This window comes from Doryrhamphus excisus, linkage group LG4 (genome assembly GCF_037039965.1).
Source record: "Doryrhamphus excisus strain RoL-2023G ecotype Guam linkage group LG4, RoL_Dexc_Guam_v1.1, whole genome shotgun sequence".
NCBI classification, from domain to species: Eukaryota; Metazoa; Chordata; class Actinopteri; order Syngnathiformes; family Syngnathidae; genus Doryrhamphus; species Doryrhamphus excisus.
In genome coordinates, this window is record NC_136360.1 from 4,250,858 (window position 1) to 4,275,572 (window position 24,715).

Here is a 24,715-nt window from a genome sequence, read left to right on the forward strand (position 1 = left end):
TGTTTCCAGTCAGACGCCAATGCATGATTATAATTTTTTTTTTTGTGGCCTATAATAAAGGATGGACTTTCTACATAACAATGAAGAATAACTTACCAGCTTGAATAATGAATAAATTGTTATTATGTAAAGTGACGTAGGGGATTTGGAAACCATTTGCAAACTAAATTTTTTATTTTAGAATACGGTAACCTACCGAGTCATTGAGTGGTCAAGAGTTGAACTTCGCAGCACAAACACTGGGGATAACCGTATATTTCAACATGAATGGACAGGTTTGGCGGTGCGTTTAATATATAACGATGATTGGTTGATTAAGTTTTTTGACTTTTCGGAAGAAGACAAAAAAAACAAAGAAATGAAAATCATGATCGTACCATCATGACGGCAAGTCAACTGAAGCCTTGACGCCTGCATTAAGCTTAACTTAACCACGTAATCAACCAGACTACAACATCATCAGCAAAACCATGCAGCATCGGAAGTCACACTCATGATAAGAAATATTTTATTATTAATTAGCTTCAGTACAATAAGCATTAAATGGTTCTTATGGAAATACATTCGGAAAAATTGACTTTCGGCACAAAAGGTTGCCGACCCCTGACATACGGTATTCAAATAAAGCATCTCCACTGCAACCTCCTGCTCCAAAAAACCAATCAAATTCATTCCAAATTGTTGCATCAATACTTTTAGTGTCATCTTTTTCCTCCACACATCAAGCAGCGACTTTCACAATCCTGCTTCAGCTAAGATCAGTTCAGTTTCATTGACTTTAATTCGCTTCCGCCAGGAGTTGGCTTAGACACCCATAAGACATGTCCACTTGTGATGATGTGAATGTGTGTCCGTGTGATGTCAGCATCTTCGCCCGGTGGCCCATTGGTCTGATGTAACACCTTCAGTAACAGCTCCTACACAAAAGAGAGAAGGCAATGTCAGTGTGATGCTGAGAGAGAGCGATACAGACAGGTTAGTGTATCCACATGAAAGTCTTCTCTCGCTCCGTGCAATCATCCACGTAGGATGAAGGGATCCGTGTAGGGAAGGGAAGGGGACACTGCTTTTGAGGAATAATGGTAAAAGAAGAGTTGGGAGAAATGCTCCGTGCATTTATGATTTATCTTAAATGTTTAGACGGTTTGGTAATTCAGTTAGAAATTAATAAATACATCAGAGAGAACACTATTTGGATAGATCAGGTTTCTGCGTAGAGTCAGGTGTACACACACACACCAGTTTCTATAATGTCTTAGGAAAGCCTTAGGAAATGTATCGGAGAAGCCTCTCACAAGTGGAAAATCATTTTTGCACAGCAGTGGCAAGAGAACACATATGAACAGTTTGTCATCATTCACTCAAGGTTTATTTATTTTTTTTCAACTTTTGGAGAATGTGGCCTATAATAACTCAGACATACAACGTACCCGGTCTTTAGCATAATGCAAATGTGCAATATTTCCATCACTGCCTATGTTACTACCTCAATCATATTTATTTTATTTAACAACCCAATACAATACACTCATATGTGACTTTACTCATCTGTACACACCATTATTTGCACTATGACCCATTTATCATTGCACTAAAATTAATATATCTGCAATATGTCTGCTCCTGCATATGCTCCTGTGCAATACTAGGTCTATATTTTGGATATCTTATACGTATATATCTTGTGAAATTGTCTTTTTTACTCTACTTTTATATACTTTTTTTAACTTGACTACTGCACCGAAAGGAGAAGCTCTCCAATCTTGTACATCTTGTATAATGACAATAAAGGCCATTCCATTCCAATCAAGGATGCACTTTCTACATAACGATGAAGAATAACTTACCAGCTTGAATAATGAATAAATTGTTATTATGTAAAGTGACGTAGGGGATTTGGAAACTAATTTTTTATTTTAGAATACGTCACAGATCAATAAAATAAAATAAGATGTGGACTGAAAATGGTCCTCGGGCTGCACTTTGGACACCTCTGGTTTGTTAGTGGAATAGTTGCAGCTTGTAGAGCATTCTCGATGTTTACTGAACAATGTTGACACACTGCTTACATCACATGCACCCATCTTTATAGGTACGTATTTCACCAGCGGGACAAGTGTTCAAAACTAGGATATTTTACAAACAGAAGAGGGTTTTTAAGCTCCGAAGGCCTTGTCTTTGGTTCTGCTTTCTGGCTCATGGAGGTCCATCATAATGCCACATGTATACTTCACTTGAAATGTGTTCCGTGTGGGAAAGTGGTATAAGAATTATGCCGCTATGCCTACAAGAACTAAAAATGCAAGAAAATATGGAAATGTTATGACAGTACTCCCTCCTTAATATGACAGAGTGTGTCTGATGGATTTTAGTCCATTCATCAAGAGCATCGCATTGATGAGATAAGAGTTAACTGAGGTTGTTGGGCTCACCATCTCTTTACAATCACCGCAGAGATAGACGGGGTTGAGGTCAGGGTTTTTATGTTCGTCCACATCCAACTTGTCCAAGCCTTTATAGAGCTTTCTTGATGTCACTCTGGAACAAACAATTCCCTATTCTGTTCATATCAACTTACTCAAATTTGGGTTGAAGATTCGTCAATGCTCCCCTTTTTATATCATATCTTCTCTGCACTGTAATATTCCAGTGTTTCACAGGGCTGTGCAATAATTCAAATCCTACAAAAATGAGAGGAATAATTTGTAGAGCATCTCTTCAAACAGCTCGGTTTTTAAAATTAAAGGCCTCTGCCTTCTTTTTTTTTTTGTCTATTCTCATTTTAGTACAGCTAGTTTCCTCTTGATGGATTCCCTTTGTGATTTATCAAATACAATTATTGTGTGACTTATTTCGGAGGACCATTAGTATGTGTGTGTATGTGTCAGCTTGAGTGTATTTAAATAGCATTAAGTAATTGGAAAAACAGGACATTTCTGAGATAGAAAAAAAATAAATAGTCTTGGAATTACTCAACTACCCCCCTCCCATTTTAATATACTCTCATCCTCGCCACGGCACCATCAGAGATGTTTAGAATATAAATTTATAATTATCTTTTGTATTAATAATTACAGAAAATTGGGAGAGGGAATCGTCTCGTTTTTCATGCTATGTCGATTGTGACAAGGAGAAAAACCTCTGCTAATGAAGTGTAGTGGCGTCCTGGACAGTGCAGCTAATTGTAGAGGGAAGATTACAGCGCTCCTTGCTCCTCACTGGAAAAAAATAGGTTATACTCATCAGTCATTGCTCTATAATATTTGTTATGTTTATTCTTAAATGAAATACATAGATAGTAGGGGTACAATAAAAAAATATGCATGAATAGACAAACAAAATGTTATTTAACTGCATCACAAAAAATGTGAGTGTATTTTCAATGTTTATTGTCCCATAAATTGATGCTAAACAATATTATTGTTAACATTTATGGAGACCAAATAAACCACTGATGTTCTAATAATATTTAATAAACCCTAATAATTAGGGATGTCTGATAATTATTGGTACTGATAATTATTGGTACGATATCAGCAGAGAAATGCGATATTGCTTGATATTAGTATCTGATTTTTTTCCCCGATCATTAAAACCGATACTTAAAAAATGCTGTTCATTCCACCACAGGTGGTTATGTTACACCTATCGATATCGGTTGATATCGGTAAGTTGGACAATATCGCCGGTTATCAGCAAAAAAGCCAAAATGGGAAATACCTAATAATAACATATCATAAAAACTGAAAAAAAAAATTTGTAAAGTTGGGGAATTGTCGTTTTTTCTCACACATAATTTGTACTGTGTAACATTTGCAGCATTTCTTGAAAGAGGCTGGTTTGTAAACCAAATCATCTAAACATGCTGAGAAGTTTTTCATATTTAATGAAAAAAAGGTTTTTGATCTAAGATAGATTTCCAGAAAATTGCAACAATATTCTTTGTTTTGTCTTATATTTTTGCTGTTTTTTTTCCTTTAGTTTTCTTGTTTAATTGTATTTTAAAAATATGCTGAGGGGCAATAAAAATCTGCCTCTAGCCGTAAATGGGCTCAACTTGTAAGAAATGAAACAAAGTGCTTTAACATAAATATCTTAAATATGTTAAAAATGAAGCAGGGTAGTAATTCTAAATACATAATATTAACATGCTCCATATGAAATCATAACCCTAAACCACACATTTGTAGTGGTTCATACAGTGGCTAAATGCCAAATTGGTGCAGAAGCTCTAACTGGTGTTTTCAAGTGCAATACGGTGATGTGAAATTGCTTGAATCAAACAAAAGATGCAGAATAAGGTATAGTCTAGTTCTTAATTTACATTAATCTATTGTGTATTTCAATTAAAGGAACAAACCCCCTACAAATACACACAAATACATAGCATTTTCATCTTAGACCTAATGTGAAAATGTTGCCATCTGTATACCCTGACTTTCTTTATTGGGCTCATCCATATATTCCACGAAATACATGCAGCTAGCTAAAGACCCCTTTTCATGCATAGGTGGACAGGACCTTGGATGGACCAGTGACCACTGACAAGTCATTGACAACACTGACCCATTCAACTGGTTTCCTCACACTGCAAGCAGAATTCCACTTGCCTTAATGAGGAGAAAAACAAAACTCTTCTCAAAGTCTGTCACATCTCTTGCCCCACTGTATCCCTCCTCTACCCTTCTACCCTCCCCCCTCTGTTCCCTCTGCAGCTCAGTGGGACCCTCTCTCTCTCTCTCCCCGTCTCTTAACCCCTCTCACCCCCTCCCTCAGGGCAGAAGTAAACCACGCCTTGAGGCCCTGCTCCCATTGTGAGCCCTCTGCTACTTCTGTTTGGGACCTTTGTGTGCCGCTAATCAGGCGTGGGGCCATGCTCAGCCCCAAATGTGTGTCCACGAGTATGTGTGTGTGTGTGTGTGTGTGTGTCTGTGTCCCTTGCCCTCATTACGTAGCCACACTGGGAGGCCAGCATGGGAAGTTTCTGCTGCAGTACACACCTCCCTCCATCACCCTCTTTGCTCCCCCCTAGCTGTCCATCACTCCCTCTTAACCCCCTCTTATCTCAACCACAAGACTTTGAGCTAAACTGCCTATTTATTTTTGCATCATAATCATAACTCAGTTCCAATAATATTACACAGTAACTGGAAGTTTTACTGGTTTGGAGTATGTTAAGGTTCTCAGGATGTTTTCATGGACTTGTGTTGTTGTCTTAAAAAGGTTTCTCAGTCAATATTTAGCCGTGGTAGAAAGTGCTAATAAAGTTTGAATCTCAACCATCAATAATCCCAACACAGACTAGTAATTCAGTAAATGTATTATCACTTTAAAAATATGAGCTGCACTGAGTCAACTGGCCGTTGCACTTTATTGCTCCCTCTGTCACCCGCTGGCCCCCCCCCCCACCCTTCTGTTCCCTCTTTACCTCCCTCTCATCTGTCCATCGTTGCTTTTCACTTGCTGATTCCCGTGAACACCCCATGCCTCCCGCCTCCATGATGTATCACCTGTCTGAGAGGGTGCACGCTTGTGTGCGTGCATCTGTTTTGGTTCGATGACTTTTAGCTACCGTGCACCTTGACATGACGACAACCTTTGTTGTTGTTCTACACGAAGCTCATATTTCACAGCGGGTCAGACAACAACGTCATATTTCAGACTACGTTAACGCTTATATTTGCTAATTGTGTATATGTTACATGTTGCAGCTCATCTTTCATTGACCTGGAACTGGGGAGAACTGGTGTTTGAGACGAAAGTTGTTACGTCGGCCCACATAGCAAATTGATTCAAGTAAAGCGATGCCAGTTTCACGTTTAGAAATAAACCCAACTTCAGCTGTCGTATATATTGTGCTAATTTCTAGCCTATTCCATGGTAGCTGGCTGACTTACTTTTGAATCATGGCCAATTTTGAGTCATGTCAGGCATTCTTAGTCGTACAAGGATGACGTGAGGATTTATATAAGTTCCCAATTGGTCCATAAAGTCTCTTTAAAGTTTCTAACAAATGCAAATGAATAGAGAAATATACGGAAAATTGCTAAACTGTTATATGTGAAAAAAACGTAACAAAATGAGGCTGCGAAATTCAAACCGCAAAATAGTGAGGGATGACTGTATATGGTATAATGATATTTAAAGGGGACCTATTATGTGTTTTCCACTTTTCTGACCTATAAATATTGTTAGAATGATGTATTCTTGTGTTAAACAATGCCAAAGTTTGGACATGAGGCCTGAAAATGTTTAGGATGGCTCTGACTTCCTCATATAGGTGTGCCCAGATACAAGCTGTGGGACCAATCACAGCGGAGTGGGCATGCCCGGAGGCGGGACTTGGTTGGAAGAAATTAAAACAGACTGGAATAGGTGCAGATTCTTGGAAGATCTAGAAAGCTTTTTGTGCAGGTTATTGTGTGTAGCTGCTCGAAAGGAGTCCACAACTCAATGAGCATGAGTACGTATTATATATGTATAGTTATGCAGTTAAGGGTACTGGTAAGTACCATACCTGTCAACATTCACATTTGAAAAGAAGGGTCATTTACTCCCCTGACAAGAAAAATTCTCTAGCCGAGGGGTGAGGGGCTATCATATAAAGACCACTGCCAATGCCCACCGCCAATGCACCACCTCGCAGATTGTTGTCCCTCAAGGGGGGATACCACCACCATTGTCACATGCAGTACCAGAGAGCTAATTTAACAGGAAGGCGGTAGGAAAGAAGTAAGGTACTATAAGCACACCTTGGTGAAGTTATATGTTATAAACAGGCCGGCACTTGACGGTAACAAACCCTTCATAAATCTGACATCCGATCTTACCCATTGGTGAATGGGCTCATTGGTCCACCCACTTAGATGCATGACTCATGTGTTAGGTATAAACAAGAGAACTCATGAGCCACTTTGAGCTAGTACTGAGCATACTGTATGTATCATTAGGCGAAGCAAAAACAAAAATAAAAGTAAACTAATTAAGTGAAAGGTGCGTGAGAGGTCATATTCACAGTTACTATATATCATTATTTAGAGTTTGTTGGACCACTAAGTAATTGAGTGTGCATGACGGAAGTCAAGAAATAGAAAGAGGTGATGATTACTGGTGACTCAGGGTTAGTGCGACTATAATCCCCTGAAAATCTACACTCCTACAGGTGCTCAGTAAATCCCATTACCAAGCGAGGAGGTGGGGAAATGAGGAAGAGAACGCAGAAAACCTGTTACGCTGCATTCATCATGGAAGTGAAATAAAAAAATATACAGTATTTATAAACCTCTCACAAACACGATTTTTTGTATGATATTTCACATGGTGTCGATGCATACCAGTGAAGCTCACACTCTTATGGTCATTGAGCTTTGACTCACGGTTAATTAGCACATCATCTCAGTGGAGTTTCATTATGTAAATCCAGATGTACAGCTCGGATGTGTCTCTGCAGCAAAGTACATACCTCATCCTTTGATCCACTTAACAGTGAGCAGACCACACAGCTCTGAAGAGGCTTACGGCTCATTCAAAACAGCACCAGAGTTTGTGTGGCTTCTAATTGAAGGAGATCACTCCGGGGGCACCGTTGAATTGGAATACTCAATAAAAGTTATAGCATTTTTGTGTTTTGTGGTGTGTAAATTGAAATCATATTCAATTAAATTCAATATTTTGGTTAAAAAAATATATGAGGTGTGAAGAATTGTGCACAAAAGATGTTCCTCCTTGTAGTAACTGTTTGGCTAAGTATCTTCCTGTCATCACATGACTCATTATCCAACAACGGTGTGGTGCGGCAGACAGCTAAACTTTACAGCCTTGTTTTACACCGACATGTACAACGTGCTGTAAATGTGATCCTACCATGCTGTTTTATTGGTTTACACAATACTGTGTTCAATGCTGTGATCATCCGAGTTTATGCCGATCGTCAACATGTAAAACTGGTATTAAAAAATACTTGAAAAGAACACATTCTAGCAGAATCAATGAGTGTGATGTAATGTTGGAGAATGTTGTTCTTTAGGTGTTGAAGCATCTTACTTAAAAGGTGATTACAGACGTGCCTCACCACTTTGCAGGTTGAATTTCATCCATCACGTTTTTTCATTAAGTCATGTTGCTTTGTAGTTGAATATGGCGAATGAATCCAAAAAAATATTGAAGCAAATGTTACTTTTTTTTGCCTAAATTAAGCATTTTCAAGCATGAAAAAGGCTAAATGAACAAAATTACATACAGTACATAAAGCATTCAGATTCGACACTTGTGACTGTAATATTACTCAAATATTACTCATGACTCAGTCATGTATGGTGAGACACACACACACACACCGGACTTGATCACCGGAACAGGCGCTCATTGCAGGTTTGAATTATCTCACATCAGGCACATTAATCCATGATAAAAATATCTAATAGAATCAACTCAATCCCAGACTGAAGGTCTGATGTCACTTCCTGTCCACCTGCCACTCAGCTCCCCAAAGAAAAGCTAGTCATTGGGGCACTCCACATCCTTTTTTTTTTTTTTTTTTACATTTTTACAATATGTGTATGCAATTTAGTCTACTTTTTTCCTGCTTTTAAAATCTTACACCTTAGTGTCATCTCACAGCTGAAGTTGCTACTTACATAGACATGTTTACATAGTATCACCCCCCCAAATCCATTTGAAATATTAATATTTATCATCAAGTGTGAATATGAGAAAAGGCTCATATTCCCAAGGCCCTTGGAAATTTGGGAGCCCCGGGCAATTGCCTGTGTTTGCCTAATTGTAGGTCCATTCCTGAATATTATGGGTAATTAGTAAACAGTTTTGTGGTCATTCGTGTATAGCAGCAGTGTTTTACATATACAATAAATACAGTGTAAGCAGCAATTAGGCAAGATTATACTTTAAAATACTGCAGTTGCACTGTGTGTTTTGGGATGTACCTCATCCCTCATTTAGTTAATTGGATCCAGACCTGACAGTGATAAGTGAATTGCGCAAAGTCAGATTATTTATTTATGAAAGGAATATGTTTATGATTACAGCATAGAAAACATTTATTACCTTCTAAATATGAGTTTAACATTATTAGAGCCCTCTAGAAATGAACTAGCAACCCTATAGTTACAATTTCACTCATATTACCCAACAAAGCGGACATAGTAAGAGTAAATGAGCCATTTAAGACATAAATATGACTCATACTCGTGTGTGTGTGTTACTATTAGTGTGTTCCCTCGGGCCCCTAAGTGACTAAATACACCTCTGATAATATTATGAATGATAAATTATACATACTGCAGTCAGATTTTATAGCCGTTATATTTGTGGAGTGACTATAATGTCTGTCCCATTGTGATACATCACAGCATGTTTACATGTAGATCTTTGCATTGCTGCATTAGTTCTTCCGCCCGTTTGATTGTACAGTAACGCAAATATTATGACTGACGATCGCGTCCTCCTCTTAAATAATAAAAGGAAAAAAGCAGAAGAAATAAACAAGGATAAGACTGCTCGAGCTTCCCGCCAGACTAGTAATGGAGGTTTGATTAGCAAGCATGTAATGTACTTTACCCCCACAGCTGGAGACACAGGAGGATGGTGAAAAGAGGAGAGGGATGGAGGGAAAGGTATTGCAGGAAGGAGGAGTGCGTATAGGCAGCCCTCTCAGCAGGTCCCCTCATCCCCCTTCCTCTTACACTACTTTAGATCAGGACAGAAGCCCCCCCCCCCACCCTCCTATTCTAAAGCCTAACATAAACTCCACTGGTTGCAGCCCCCCCCACACACACTAACGCCATCTCTACCGCCACCTCCCCTCCTATAGATGCATCATGCTGTGTAAGCGGCGGGTGTGGGAGGGGTAGGATGGGGTTGGAGGTCAGAAGCAGGAAGAGTTTTTTTTTTTCTTCCCGCCCCCATTAACAAGCTGCAAGTCTGCATGCAGGAAGTTGTTTGTGCACAGACAATACAAGTTTATTCGAATCCAGCAGGGGAAAATTGGCTGTGTTGTCACTCAGCTGCTTTTAGGGTTAAAGGCTCAAGAAAATGTTGAGGTAGCATCCACCAGTGTGTTGTTTTTACTGCAATAAAAAAAGATGAGTGTGAAAGGAATTTGAAAGAAAAGGACAGGAGGTAAGATGCAGGAATTCATCAATGAAAATATGTGACTTTTTCCTTGAGAATAATGTCATGAAATATTTTACTTTGCTAAACACAGGAAATATCACAATGGTTGTTTAAAAAAAATGAAAATGAAAGTCCTACATTTTACATAAATTTGCCCTTTACCAACAAATAAGAAAATACAGTTCTAATAGGTCAGCCAAAATCTAAAAACGAGTAGAGGGAGGAGAGCCAAACGGATGCCGTTTCATTCTAATCCGTAACAAACTTTACTTTAAAAAGAGTGGACGGTTAGAGATGTATACTTGCTGACTTTATTGTGAACTTCAGCAGCAGGTCCAATCATCTTTACACACACTGGTCGGGCTCACTTTCTGCAACTTGTATGAAGAAGATCCATTATATTACAAAACCAATTCCAACAGATCTTCAGCAAAATCTTGGCAACTTTTTGATATTATGGTGGGTTATTTTTCAGGCAATACAGGGAACATAGTACTTATTAGTACTTTCTTCTATGAAGAAATAAACCAACGTGTGGATGCTTTGTTAAGTGGTTTAATTGCGCGAATGATATGTTGGCAAACTGACTACTTTGCCAGACACAAGAAAAAACTTTTGAAGACAACTTTTGTTGAAAATGGAATGAAATCCTACAAAAATTGAGGTTCTATTGGTGCAAATAATGAGCATACTATTAATGTGTATAACAGGTGAAAATGGACAAGAGTGTTGATTCAGGACTATTAATTGATCAACAGTACATAAACAATTAAAAAAAACACACAAACAATTAATGAAGCAAAACTTCTTTACCCTGTGTACCTCCCACCATGCCAGATCAGCATTTCTGCCCCCCCCCCCCCCCCACCCACCCACCCACCCTCTGCTTCACTGTGCTGTCGGCTCAGGGTGTGAGCAGAGCAACGCTAATGTGTGGAGACACCTGACAAGCTCGCAGGCCTTTAGGGCTCAGCCTAACCACTCTGGACCCAAACCCATTGGGAATTAAACCTGCAAAACCAAACAGTCGCTGTGGGAGCTGGTTGGCATCTGCTGGGCAGACGAGGGAAAGGGTTTTCTAAAGGAAAGCGGTGGTGAAATTGTACGAATGAGAATGAGTTTCAACTTTTTGGGAGATTAAAATGACTCCAAACTCATTTTATTATTCATGTCAAGCGGTCACATGAGGAGCAAGTTAAAATAAAACCCTGTCTAAAATCGGTGATATTAAATCTGGCAGATGCGTGTATTTACTTGACATTGATAGACAGAAAATTAGAATTCCTAAATGCTTTTTGACAACAAGAGGGCCAAGAGTTAGTCTAATGTCCCCACAATGTGTTTGAACTAGCACTAAAGCTCTTTTCCAACAGTCAGAGTACAGTAGTGCATTAAGTTAAAAAAAATTAATGAGGATTTCCCAGTGTTTAAAGTACAGTAGCTTGTTAACTCCAGTATCTGTTAAGCCACACACGGCCCCTCTCTACTGTCTCTCTCCAGATGCCCTCATTAATTTTAGATTGCCTCTAAATGAGTCCCCTTCATCGTAGCGGAGGTTTGCTAAATTAGATTCATTTATATTTAAATTGTGAAACAGCCATTGTTAATGAGAAAATTGTTATTTTGGGGGTTATTCTAGATTAGCTGATAGTTGGGCAAGTGCCGAGTGGACTAAAGTCAATAAAAGAGACCCGCATTTGGAATACAACATTAAACTCATGTTAAAATATCTGTCTTCAATTTTAGAATTTGGATCATCTTTATTCTTGTTTTAACCTCCCAATACTGGGGGCAACAAGAATTTTAGATTTCGGAATAACATTTGCAATAAATGTGCAATAGATTAGCTTCAACTCCTCCCCTTCTCTCTTCAATATCTCTCACACACTTATTAAACACAATTTTAATTCTAAAATGTATCGATACTCAACATGAATTAATGATAACGAAAGATGATCGATGAACTGATGGAATCGGAGAAGAGGTTATACATAAGTATCACGTTTGCATCTCACAACGGATAATTTTTTGGAGGGAAAAAAATCAGCAAATGTTGAATTGTGAGTATGTATGGTATAAATTAATAATCATAGTCACTACACCAATGCTATATATATGCATGTAACGTGATGCATATCAGCTGAAAGCCCAACAAAAGCATCAGACGCCAATTCAAACCACCAAATAAACAGGAAAATGTCAAAAGCACGCGTACAGTACAGGGACTAGCATATGTCGCAAACAAGTCCATAAAATGGTAAGACTTCCCCAACAAACTTTGACTAAGTAACAGTGAAGTGCAAAAATGATGCATTATGAAGCAATGATCATAACATGAGAGCTATCACTTTTGAACACGCGTGCTTTGTGCCAAAATGTGTTACTTGCGGTCGAAAAGTGCTCACATGTATCCTAATCAGTTCTAAATTGTCCATAGGTATGAATGTGAGTGTGAATGGTTGTTTGTCTATATGTGCCCTGTGATTGGCTGGCCACCAGTCCAGGGTGTACCCTGCCTCTTGCCCGAAGACAGCTGGGATAGGCTCCAGCACCCCCCGCAACCTTTGTGAGGATAAGCGGTAGAAAATGAATGATTTTTTTATGTGGAAACATACAAAACCGTCAAATTCAGTAATGAAAAGCTATACAGTATCGATATATCAGATCTGTTTTACTATATTTTTGACAACAATGTTCGAGGGCTGAAGGGTTAATTCATATTTTTAAAGTAGGCAAACTCAAACTACTATAACCAGTAATAACCAAATACTGTGTCCACTATTTTTACTTTTCTGCATAATTCAATCAAAAAGAAAATTGACAAAAAATGTCCCGAGCAATCAGTGCACCTTCAATGCATCTCCATCGTTTTCCAACAGTGCATGGGAGACACACACATGTTGACTCAACAGGTGTCTCTAGCATCCATGATGCGCACAAAGACAAAGCAGCCCTTTTGACCTGAAGTTCTAAAAATAGGGGGTTGGGCTGCTCTAGCCGAAAGAACAAAAAAACAGACAGAATTTCCCTCATTTTCCATCCAATTTTCCGCAAAAATGTACCTTATTTTCAAATGTAAATGTTGACAGGTATGCTATGGAGATGAGACGTTAGGTGGAACAAGAGTGTTTCCTCCATCCCCATGAGCCCATCCATCCAACCCGCTCATATAAAAACACACATCACACAGTGTTTTACAGCTGCAGGTTTCCTTACAAGACTTCTCACAGCTCCCAGCGTCCTATAGCAACCCCCAGCTTCTCTGCGGCAGGAATTTGACTGTTAGCAATCTAAGTGCCAGGCGTTTAAAACCCGAGGAATGCTATTGTTCTGGTCACAGCTGCAGTAGCTTGAGCCCAGCTACTGCTGCCACTGTGTGTATGAGTGTGTGTTTGTCAGTGTGTGTGGTTTTTTTTTGAAAAGGGGGAGGAGGAGGAGGAAGGATTGCAGGAGGAGTGGAAGGTGCGAAAAAGACAACTTTACGTGTTTCCAGCGCTCTGTGGTCTCATGACAAAGCAACACATAGTTGACAGCAATTTGACACATTCCTCATGCCCGGGAGGTGGTGTCACTGATGTTTCACTACAAACCTTAAAAAAACACTTACCAACAACAACATGAGGTGCAATGTCATACAATTTAATACAAGATATCATCTCTACCTTAATGTAGATTACAATCTTCTGTTTTGACTGACAACGTCAAAGAAGCAATACTAATAATAATGGGAATGTTTGTTAATGTTGTAGTTTGCAGTAGTGTAGAAGGTCATACTACAGTCACTACAATGTTATTACATATTATAATAACCTACTTTATTATTATAGATTCTGCAGGCGCACCCAATGAAATGATCAGAGAGAGTACACTACATACGTATTCCCATGAAAAGTGTTGTTTTAAATAATTGATGGGTGTGTGATGGCTGCGCACAAAACATTCTTCCAACCCAACAACATTTGAGTTATGCTTGTGGATTATGATCCAGACTTATTGGTATTTTTTATGTTTACATTATGCAGGCATGTAAAAAGACTGACAGATGCACGGCGTGGAAAAACAAACTTAATGTGGTCGGACCAGTTCACAGAATTAAAGTGCCCACAACTCAGAGAGGCTATGTACTGCTGCTGTACACGTTGAGTCACTGTGCCTTTGTCAGTCCAGTGGACTTAAAGGCAAAAAGGTCACCAACATGCGGCGCAGTGATAAAACAAACAAAAAAAAATTGTGGTGGGTTGCTCAGTGAGTATAATAACTGTAGAGGTATAGTAGAGTTCTGCATTGATGTCTTTGAAATTATGATGGATTTTTCTTTTTAAGGCGTTTTTAATGCAATCAAGCATTCTTCATAACTTGCAATGTGTCTCTTGGTTCCATTAATGGTTCCATTTATCATAGTACGTCTTCCACTGAAGCAGCAAAACAACCAAAGACCATCACACTACCACCACCACATTTGCCTGTTGGTATGAGGTTCCTGCAGGGCTGCACAGCGGTCAAGTGGTTAGCACACAGACCTCACAGCTAGGAGACCCAAGTTCAATCCCACCCTCGACCAACTCTGTGTGGTCTGGGTACTCCGGTTTCCTCCCACATTCCAAAAACATGCTAGGTCAGAGGTAGGGAACCTATGGCTCGGGAGCCAGGTAGGGCTCTTTTGATGACTGTATCTGGCTCTCAAGCATTTCTTACCACAATAAAAATGTATTTTTGCTAACATTTTAAAGTAAACATCACAGAAATGATAAAAAATAATATTAAAAATCAACAACTTTTTTATGCATTTTAATTCGTCCATCTATTTTCTACTGCAATACGGCCGACCATATCCATCTTTCCTGATATTTTCCAGGTCAAACACCAAAACTCGATTATTACTGGGTAATGCGGTAGTCTACCTCGGTCATTGAGATGTCAACATGTAAATATAAAATTTTCTCCTTTAGTCAAATAGTCACCTAGCTAAAGCTGCAGAACCAAGCCTTCTGGCAAAGATGGCCAAAAGAATGAAATATACTGAGTATGGTGCAAAATTATGCAGCAGCAGAAGTTGTATTAATGGCAACAAGTATTTGATTTATTATTAGACACTGCGCTGCTCACGAAAGTGTGCTGGCCACACCCCATTGGCGTGGGGTAGTGTGCCTGGTCTACGTAATTAGAGCCCATTATCTAAAACTGTTGGTCTTACATAAAAATGCACACATTTTATTGCATTCAATGTTTAAAAAAATGTATATGGCTCTCACAGATACACATTTTAAAATATCTGGCCTTCATGGCTCTCTTAGCCAAAAAGGTTCCCGACCCCTGTGCTAGGTTAATTGGTGACTCCAAATTGTCCATAGGTATGAATGTGAGTGTGAATGGTTGTTTGTCTATATGTGCCCTGTGATTGGCTGGCGACCAGTCCTGGGTATACCCCGCCTCTCGCCTCTCACCCAAAGACAGCTGGGATAGACTCCAGCACCCCCGCGACCTTGGTGAGGTTAAGCGGTAGAAAATGAATGAATGAATGAGGTTCTTGCAGTGTAACGTTACTTTTACACTAAATGTAATGTGGGACACACCTTTCAAATGTTTCAATATCACTATTTTCCATTGGTTAAGGTACATTTGCTTTCACCTGGTTTGTATCTGTGTTTACACAAAGCAGAATGATGAAACAGCAGCACACCTTTGTGCTGTTTTTACAAGTTAAACAGCTATTCTTACATAAGATACTGAAAACATGCCACTTAAGAACACACAACCCACAGAAAGATCTTGAACATAGAACCAACGGGCTATGTATGAGGCTGATGTGCTAACCACACTCCAAAGTTTGAGTGTAACTAATCAAGAAAGATCACCACGTGTCTTTATGCGGGTGTTCAGGACCGTTGATAAATAAAGATGGTTAGATCTTAAGCGCATGCAGAGTGTGTGAAAACACAAGCCTATACAGACAATGAGCCGATATTGTATAACCCTGAAGGATTAAAAGTATTTTCAACAATAAATCACGTGTTTATGATACATAGAGCCGGAAAGAAACTAGTGGGGCAGCAAAGCTTCTCTCACTTTCACTATATTTCTCTCATTATTTCTCTTTGCTCCTGTCGGTCTTTCTAGTAATTACCATCCAGCTGCTTGGAGGAACAATGCTTGGCATTCTTCCAGACGGCTGACTTCATACACTGTGCCACGCTCAATTTGGAGCGCAACGGAAGCCGGGCATGACTGGCACCCTCCAGGGCATTACTGTGTCTCTCTGTGGGACCTTGTGTGTGTGTGTGTGTGTGCATACCCTAAATCCTGCAGTTCTTCTTTGCCATCCAGCTCATTCATTGTCTTGTCCTCTTTATTACGTCTTCAGTCACCTCACTGAAAAAGTAAAATACATGTAAAAAGTTAATTAATTAGTTGCAGTGTAAATAATGGATTGATGGATACGCATAGTCCTACAATGGAGAAATTCGGGATTTGCAAATCAGAACATATTTTGATTGTGTTGATATGTTTACAGCAAAAACCAGACCTACCTATACTAAATAAATCTAAAAAATCTAATACTAAAAAAATCTAAATCTAATACAATTTATTAATGAGATATAGTATAAAAATCAAGACCATTTTCAATCAGCATTACATATAATTTTATCATACTATAATATAATCACCATAAGAAAATGAGAATTTTTAGAATGAGAATGTAAAACTAGAGTTAATCTTTAAAAAAAAAGTCAATAACTTGAACTAGGTCACTGTTTAAAGTGAATTCTTTGATTCTCCAAGTGTTTTATGATACAGTAAATTACTAACATCTCCATGATAACTCCTCTTTCCCCTTTAATGCGCCGAACTAAAGTTAAGCGGCATAAAGCTTATCATGGTCTGATGTGTTGCGTTTATTAAGGTGCAAATTAAGCACCCCAAATCCAAACTTAAAATGAAAACCTCATTTTTATATGGGTCAAAGGAGGTCATTGTTGCCCTGTTCCACTCTCCAAGCACACCCCGGCACCCAAACAGAGTATTTTGGTGAGAGATACAACATCCACAACTTCATTCTACATGGACAGTTTATACAGTCATTGTACACACTGTACACACATACAAAAACACACAATGCCTCTCTCACTACAGACTTGAGTGAATAGGGAACAGTACAACCAATCTCTTCCACTTTGAGTACAATGAGGACCTGTCTGCATCCAGTTCCCCCAATCTTTTTTTGCCAAAAAAGCAACATAACGAAACACAACACACACACACACACACACGGCCCATCGCAGTAAAGCACTTATTTTTAGGACAGAAGCTCATTTAAAAAGAGGAGACAAACGATAGTTGATCTGCTAAGTATAAAAAATGTCAGTGTTCTACACAAAAACATAAAGCTTCACAGTGCCTTCTGATAGTCCCAACATTCAGCTGCGATTCGACACTACTTGACACCACTTTAAGAGCACACACATTATTGTTTCTACAATACAAAGCTCATAGGAGTGTTTGTTGTTGAGTGTTTGTTTATTCACTGAGAAAGTCACACTTTTCCTCCAAAAGTCACTCTTGTTCTTGACCATGGCATGATAAACATCAGACATCTAATCTTTCTAAAAATCCCAATCATTACTTACATTTCTAGTTTAAAAAAATAATCTGACAGGATTAATAAATCTTACATGTCGACATTCTCTTCAAATTTCGGATCAACCGTTGCAATAAATGTGACTGCCGTAAGCTCCTGACCCCACCCCTTCTCTCTTCAAAGTGACTGACACATTTTTAAGCACAATTTAATGCACAAAATGTATTTGTACTCACCACTATTTAATTATAATGTAAGTCACAGTGTAGAAGTTTCACTTTTGTGTCTCACTGCAACTACGATGTGTTCAAGGACCCCCAAACAAAGTGCAATATTTCAACAGCAAAACAGTGGAACATAAAATCTTACATTTAAACTATGTTCTTTTGTAAAATGGTATCATGTTTGAATACCGAAGACTGGTGATTTTGGAAAGTTTTTACATTACATTACAAGCTGTAAAATTGGAAGCGTGAAGTAGCGACGGATTACTACATTATAGTATAACATGACATAGATGCAAGCATTACGCAGTTTTGTTTCTTCATGTGAAACTTTGACAGAGAACTGAAGTACGCATGAGGAAAATAGAACATGTGTTCTACTCGTAGTCTCACAGAAGGCAAGTCTGGTGGGTTCAGGTGGAGTCAAAGAGTTCCCTAACGACGTGTGGTTTTAATCTCAGTCTGAAAGTAGGTGGGGAACTGTATTGAAATTGTATTGTATTGAGAGGCTACTTAAGGTATTTATCTGCCATTGTAGTGATGGAGGGATGAGGTACTGAGATACACACAAAAGGAGAAATACATTAGAATAGGCTTTAGACTTTGTATACGGTATCGCAAATAAATAAAGACAAAACTTTATCAAAAAACTGGAAGCACGAGGAAGCAGTGGTAGCTTCGATGTTTTCAGTTTCAGCAGCTCCCCTACAGTACGCCATGGTATAGAAACGTGTTAGCATGGCTTCTCACAGTTGGCATCTTTGCATGAGCTCCATGTCAAATGCAATAAGAGTAATGTCATTCCCGGCTTGAAAGGCATGCAGGCCGGGCTGGTGCAGCGTGGCAGAGAGCCAGGCCAAAGCAAACAGAGGTGTGTTTTAGATTTGACTGCTCACTCACCGGCTCTGGCAAATACTGACGATGAACCAAACTGTCTCATTTGGAAGATGAATGAATGTGGTTGCAGTACTGTTTGGTACTAACAGGTTTACCAAGCCTGTGTACATTAATAAGTATGTATTTAAAGTGTTTGTCTGTTAATGGCAGCAAACACCCAAGACGGGGCCCCCCAACAGTGCGCAGTGGGATTGTGTGTAGCTGGGAAAGGTTTTGGATTCTGGCTTTGTTTGTCTCTGTGCGCTGACATCACTGTGCTGATGGCACCAAATCCCTGTTCTCCCGCACACAGCATTTTCTATACAAAACACCACCACATGCACATTGTGCACACATACGTGCGCGGTACCGCTAATGCCAGCTTGGCCAAAAGGGAAAAAAAAAAAATCCCAGCTCCACACATATGCCGACACCAATTTATGCACCAGTGATCTACATAGGCAATGTAGGGTGCCTGTCAGGTTTGTGGCTTAAATTGGCCTCATGTCAATGGCGAATCTGCATTGGAAAAGATGTGCGGTATTGTCTTATGGCCTCATGCTGTGTTGTCATATCACTCACTGACATGATGCTAAACTGGTTTGCAGTAAGGAGAATATCAGTGTTTCTCTCAGCCATGACAGGATCAACCGTTAATGGCCCCCTAATGGTGGCCCTCTCAGGTTTTTGTGGCAGTACTAATATACAACAGTATTAGTAGTATACGATAGATATACAATACATGGATCATGCTGGGACAACTCGTAAATGGGGAAAAACTTGTGCCCATAAAAATGTCAATACTGATGTGTCTAATTTACACGTAATCTACCCCTCCAAGAGAAGACGTTATACATTACATATACAAAAGTTGTCATTCATTCATTCATTTTCTACCGCTTATTCTCACAAGGGTCGCGGGGGTTGCTGGAGCCTATCCCAGCTGTCTTCGGGCGAGAGGACTGGTTGCCAGCCAATCACAGGGCACATATAGACAAACAACCATTCACACTCACATTCATACCTATGGACAATTTGGAGTGGCTAATTAACCTAGCATGTTTTTGGAATGTGGGAGGAAACCGGAGTACCCGGAGAAAACCCACGCATGCACGGGGAGAACATGCAAACTCCACACAGAGATGGCCGAGGGTGGAATTGAACCCTGGTCTCCTAGCTGTGAGGTCTGCGCGCTAACCACTCGACCGCCATGCCGCCCTACAAAAGTTGTAATATATATATATATATATATATATATTTCCATGTGGCATTTGTCATTTTATTGACTTCCAGCAGGCGGCACGGGGGTCGGGTGGTTAGCGCGCAGACCTCACAGCTAGGAGACCAGGGTTCAATTCCACCCTCAGCCATCTCTGTGTGCATGTTCTCCCCGTGCATGCGTGGGTTTTCTCCGGGTACTCCGGTTTCCTCCCACATTCCAAAAACATGCTAGGTTAATTGGCGACTCCAAATTGTCCATAGGTATGAATGTGAGTGTGAATGGTTGTTTGTCTATATGTGCCCTGTGATTGGCTGGCGACCAGTCCAGGGTGTACCCTGCCTCTCGCCCGAAGACAGCTGGGATAGGCTCCAGCACCCCCGCGATGAATGAATGAATGAATGAATGAATGACTTCCAGCATGTACATCTTATAGATATTAGTTACTTCAGTGCCCATCAGAGCTGCAGTATACCCATGCATGTCGGCCATTAAGCTAATTGTCGACCCACACACAGCTTATTTACTCATAAGCTCAGCTATTTGACCGTGTCTTTACATAGCCTGATTAAACATTAATCTGGTGCCTTTCTCTTCCCTCCAGTACCTTCTTTGGTATGTATGAAGCTCAGGACAGGGAGGACTCTGCACTAATCAGGCTGACAACACTTCCTCTGAAACTAAAAGGAGGGCTAATGCTCTTTCTCATCACTCCATGTTACCACTTCTTTGCTATTTACAAAAAATGCTAAATTATTTTCCCTGCTTGAGTAATTGAAACATTGTAGAGGATCAAACCGAGGTTGTGGCATGAAAAGACGATCCAGCAAGTTCGGTTTATGAAGTTGAAAATGCAAAAAAAAGTGCACAAAACGAATGAAATGGATGAGTTGTTTTAAATACTGCCACCTAAAAGCATGTTTGAATGAGTTAGGCTAACCTTACTCCAGGAAATATTTTATTGGAACAAATGATGTGTTTGCTTGGCATCTCAACCTTTATGCTCAAATAGTTGGAAAATCAGCCACATGGGAGCTCGAACAAAGGACAACACTGGTGATTTCTGTGACATTATATTTAGTATGTGACAGTATATTTATCTTTTCATGATTATTTTCATTTTTATCTGAGGCAAGAATGACATTATTTATGTGTGATGGCGTGATGGTTTGACATATCCTTACAGACACATGACCACACATAGAAATACAATACTGTACCAAAGCAGTGCTTACGTGCACAAATGGCCAACCACTCACTCCAGGGACCCGGGAAGTGGCTGGGCTAGACCCAGCACTCACAGATACTCAAAGTCAATCAGAGCTGATGATAGTGCAGACATACACACCACACATCCATCCTCTCTTCTCTCTATCTCTCTTTCTCTCTCTCTCAAGCACACACACTGTTTTTAGTGTAGTAAACTGGACACCTATGAAGGCGCTCTCAAGAAAGAGAAATAAATATTTTTCGTGAATAGCTGTGTGTTTTAGGTTTGTGTGATAAGTGAGAATGTCAAAAAAAATTGATGAATGAGGTGGCATAGGCGACGCAAATCACCTTCGCATTACGTCAAGTTGAGACTATAATATAAAAAAAGACCAACTCAAAAGTTAACATTCATTATTTTTGATCAAATGAGTGTTTATACCTTGCTTTCAGTCAAATTTACAATCATAGTTATAATAATTAATAATAATTGTAATAATTAATCGTCTATAGTGGTTTCCTGCAACATACGGTTTGAACGTTGTGACTTCACTATCACAGTTTTTCAAAAATATATTCATAAATCATTCATAAAAAATTGTGGTTGAATACGGCCTATTATTGATTTTAAAAAATGCATATTTAAGCAAATTGTATTTTTGCCTAAATTAACTAAAATACAAATATAAGGTATTCAAAAAATGGATTTAAAATACATTGAAGATTTATTACACTGGTCTTTAAGTGTCAGACACACAAGCACCAGACTTGTACGTAGGAAAAACAGGTTCCCATTGCATGTTTGAATTATCCCACAGCAGGCACAGCAATCAATTTTTAAAATCCCTAACCAAAACACCGGCTACTGTTGTGGCCGTAACCCACGCCAAGATGAAAATCAAATCTTAACCATGACATCACTTCCTGCCTGCCACTCACTCACATTTGTAGTAACACACAAGCCCAAATCTTATTTACCATTCCATGATATCTATACTTAATACGAGTGTAAAGGTGAGTGTCGGTGTGTTAGTTCATGCAGGGTTCTAATAATGTTAACTGTAATTCCGCTGCGTTTAGAATGTTGTAAAGATTTTTTAATACTCTAACTACAAAAATATTCCAAAATCCTACATGGCTGAAATTCACTTTTCACGGTCAAGTCTTAAACCTTCCTTTCCTGTTTCCACACTTTCTAATACATAAACAAGTTTTAACAACTTTCTAATAAACTTTTAATGACCACTCAAAAGGTTCAGCTCATCAGCAAGTGCTACTTAAAACACACACACACACACACACACACACACACAGGGTCCTGTCAGGGCTAACTAAGTGAAGTGGCCGGCAGGGCAGCATTTGGATTGGCTGGACAGAGGTTGCCGGGGGTTACGGGGGATTTGGTGGACCACCTGCTGTGTTCCAGCCACCAACTGACTGAAAACATTTACATCAGAAACCCCTCGCAATGGAGACAGGTGAAGAAATAGAAAAAATAACATTTGGCACAAGGGAGGAGAGAAGTTTCATTTTTGGGGAAAAATGTTACCAAGATGTCTTTACCGAACAACTCGGACAATCAAAGTCCCGCCTTTTCTTGTTGCTTAATAGTCATGTCGCTGAAGTCATACTGACCTTTAAAAGTATTTATAGGTACAAGTGATGGCTTCACAGGAATTTAGCCATTTTCTACCTGCTATAAAACAAATATTTGGGTTGAGGATGTCAACAAATATTAGTTGTGGAGGGTTTCCATCTTTACTTTGAGCATCCATAACTTTGTTTTGCAGCTTATTTAAACTTGTTTATTTACTCAATCTGACACGTGTGCCACCAACATTTCAAATCTGTGCTCGACAACAACTAATTAGGTCTCCAAGTCAACTCCAATACCGGACATTTTGGAGTGGTTGTCATGTGACTAATGAAGGATACGACCTCCTCAAATGGCAAACGGGCTTTTAGCCTTAAAAGGTGCTATGGATGTGTAGTTGTCACAATAGCAAAAAATATATAATACGCCACTCAAATTCCATTGATTAATTTACTTGCAATTAATATATGTTCATTTTTAAAGTATATCTGAGGTATTATGCAGAAAAAGGGAATACATTTACTACAGTATGAATACCCATCGCAACAAATCTTTGACATTATTTATTTGTATTTTATGGGGGAAAACATTAAAATATGTTTTATGTGTTCCATTTGGTCTGTGTTATATCCTTTTAAGCAGACACGGGTCTGGGTTCTTATTCATTAAATAATAACAAAACAATACTTTATATTGCACTATTACCATTACAGTAATCATCATTATATTCTATTAATTTCCCAAGACATCTAACATGATGTCTAATGCCTGTGAACAGTTACGGATTTATATTGAAAAAAGGGTTGGCTGTCACTGAGGTGTATACAGTATTGTTATTGATAGAAAAGTAGACAAAGATGAGTTCAAATGTCAGATGTCAGCTATAATCAGCTTAATTTCAGTTCCTGAAAAACTTAAGGTGTCACAAAAGTTTTAGATGCTGAGTTTGGCAGTGGCCCCTTCACCTCCTAAAAATATCCATTCAATCTCCTCGTGTATATGAGCCCGGCTCATAAAGAGTCCCCCACAGCACCCCTGCTCTCTGTGTGTGTGTGTGTGTGTGTGTGTGTTGCTGGGTTGGGGGGTTGTGCTGGGCAGGGGGGTACTCTGACCCGCAGACTGACCTCCTCAAACTTCAAACTAAATACTTCTGGCAGTTACCACGACGACAGAGCTCTCCAAGCTTTATCCTACTTACTGACATGAGACGAGGAGTGGGGAGAAGTAGGAAGATGAGGATGAGGAGGAGGGCAGCCGTGAGAGACCAAAGACAGAGGAGATGGAGAGCGAAAGGTGTGGACATGGAGGGAGAGACAGAGATATGGGTGGAGAGAGAGAGAGAGAGCGCGAGAGAGGAGGGGGGTCAGCAGCCACGCAGAAAGCGAGAGTTGCTGCTGTTGCATCTCTGTGTTTTTCATGAGTAGACAGTTTACTGGGAGATTATTCACAGTCTGGTATTTAGCATTATTAGGCCACTGCTCCCCACCCATCATCCGCAAAACATACTGGGGTCTTTTGTGTTTGTTTTTCTTTCTATTGTCAGTGTTTTCCCTTTGTTAAAGATGATGGACCAAAAATGTATTCCATTTGCTTTGAACTGTTCTCTATAAATACACTTGACAGTGGGTCGGGTATAAAATGTGTTTTCCGCATACTCAAACAAAAAAAGACTTGACAAAATATGAGACAATTCAATTATCTCATTATAGAGCACACCATTACAGGGCAAGAGGGTCTAAAGTGTCATTTTTGCCCATTTGGAGACTATATGACATTTCTTATTGGTCCGTAGCACATTCAAAAAATACAATTAAACAAGAAAAAAAAAATGTAAAAAAGTAAAAAAAAAAAAAAAAAGCTGCCTGTTACGTCCCAAAGATGTCAAG

The 24,715-nt window shown here is 39.3% G+C and overlaps 1 protein-coding gene across 3 annotated transcripts in view; it reads right to left on the reverse strand.

The window, feature by feature from the left end:
* Nucleotides 1-481: 481 nt before the first annotated feature.
* The window catches only part of LOC131129406 (transcription factor Sox-2), a 69,037-nt gene continuing 44,803 nt past the window's right edge, over nt 482-24,715 (reverse strand). For 2 of the 3 annotated variants that reach the window (XR_013627256.1, XR_013627255.1), the window contains 2 exons: nt 16,424-16,500; nt 482-917 (listed from right to left, as the gene is read on the reverse strand). The gene's annotated coding sequence lies outside the window, so the exon portion shown is untranslated. The remainder of the gene's footprint in view (nt 918-16,423; nt 16,501-24,715) is intronic. The other variant, XR_009129836.2, reaches the window with a different exon arrangement.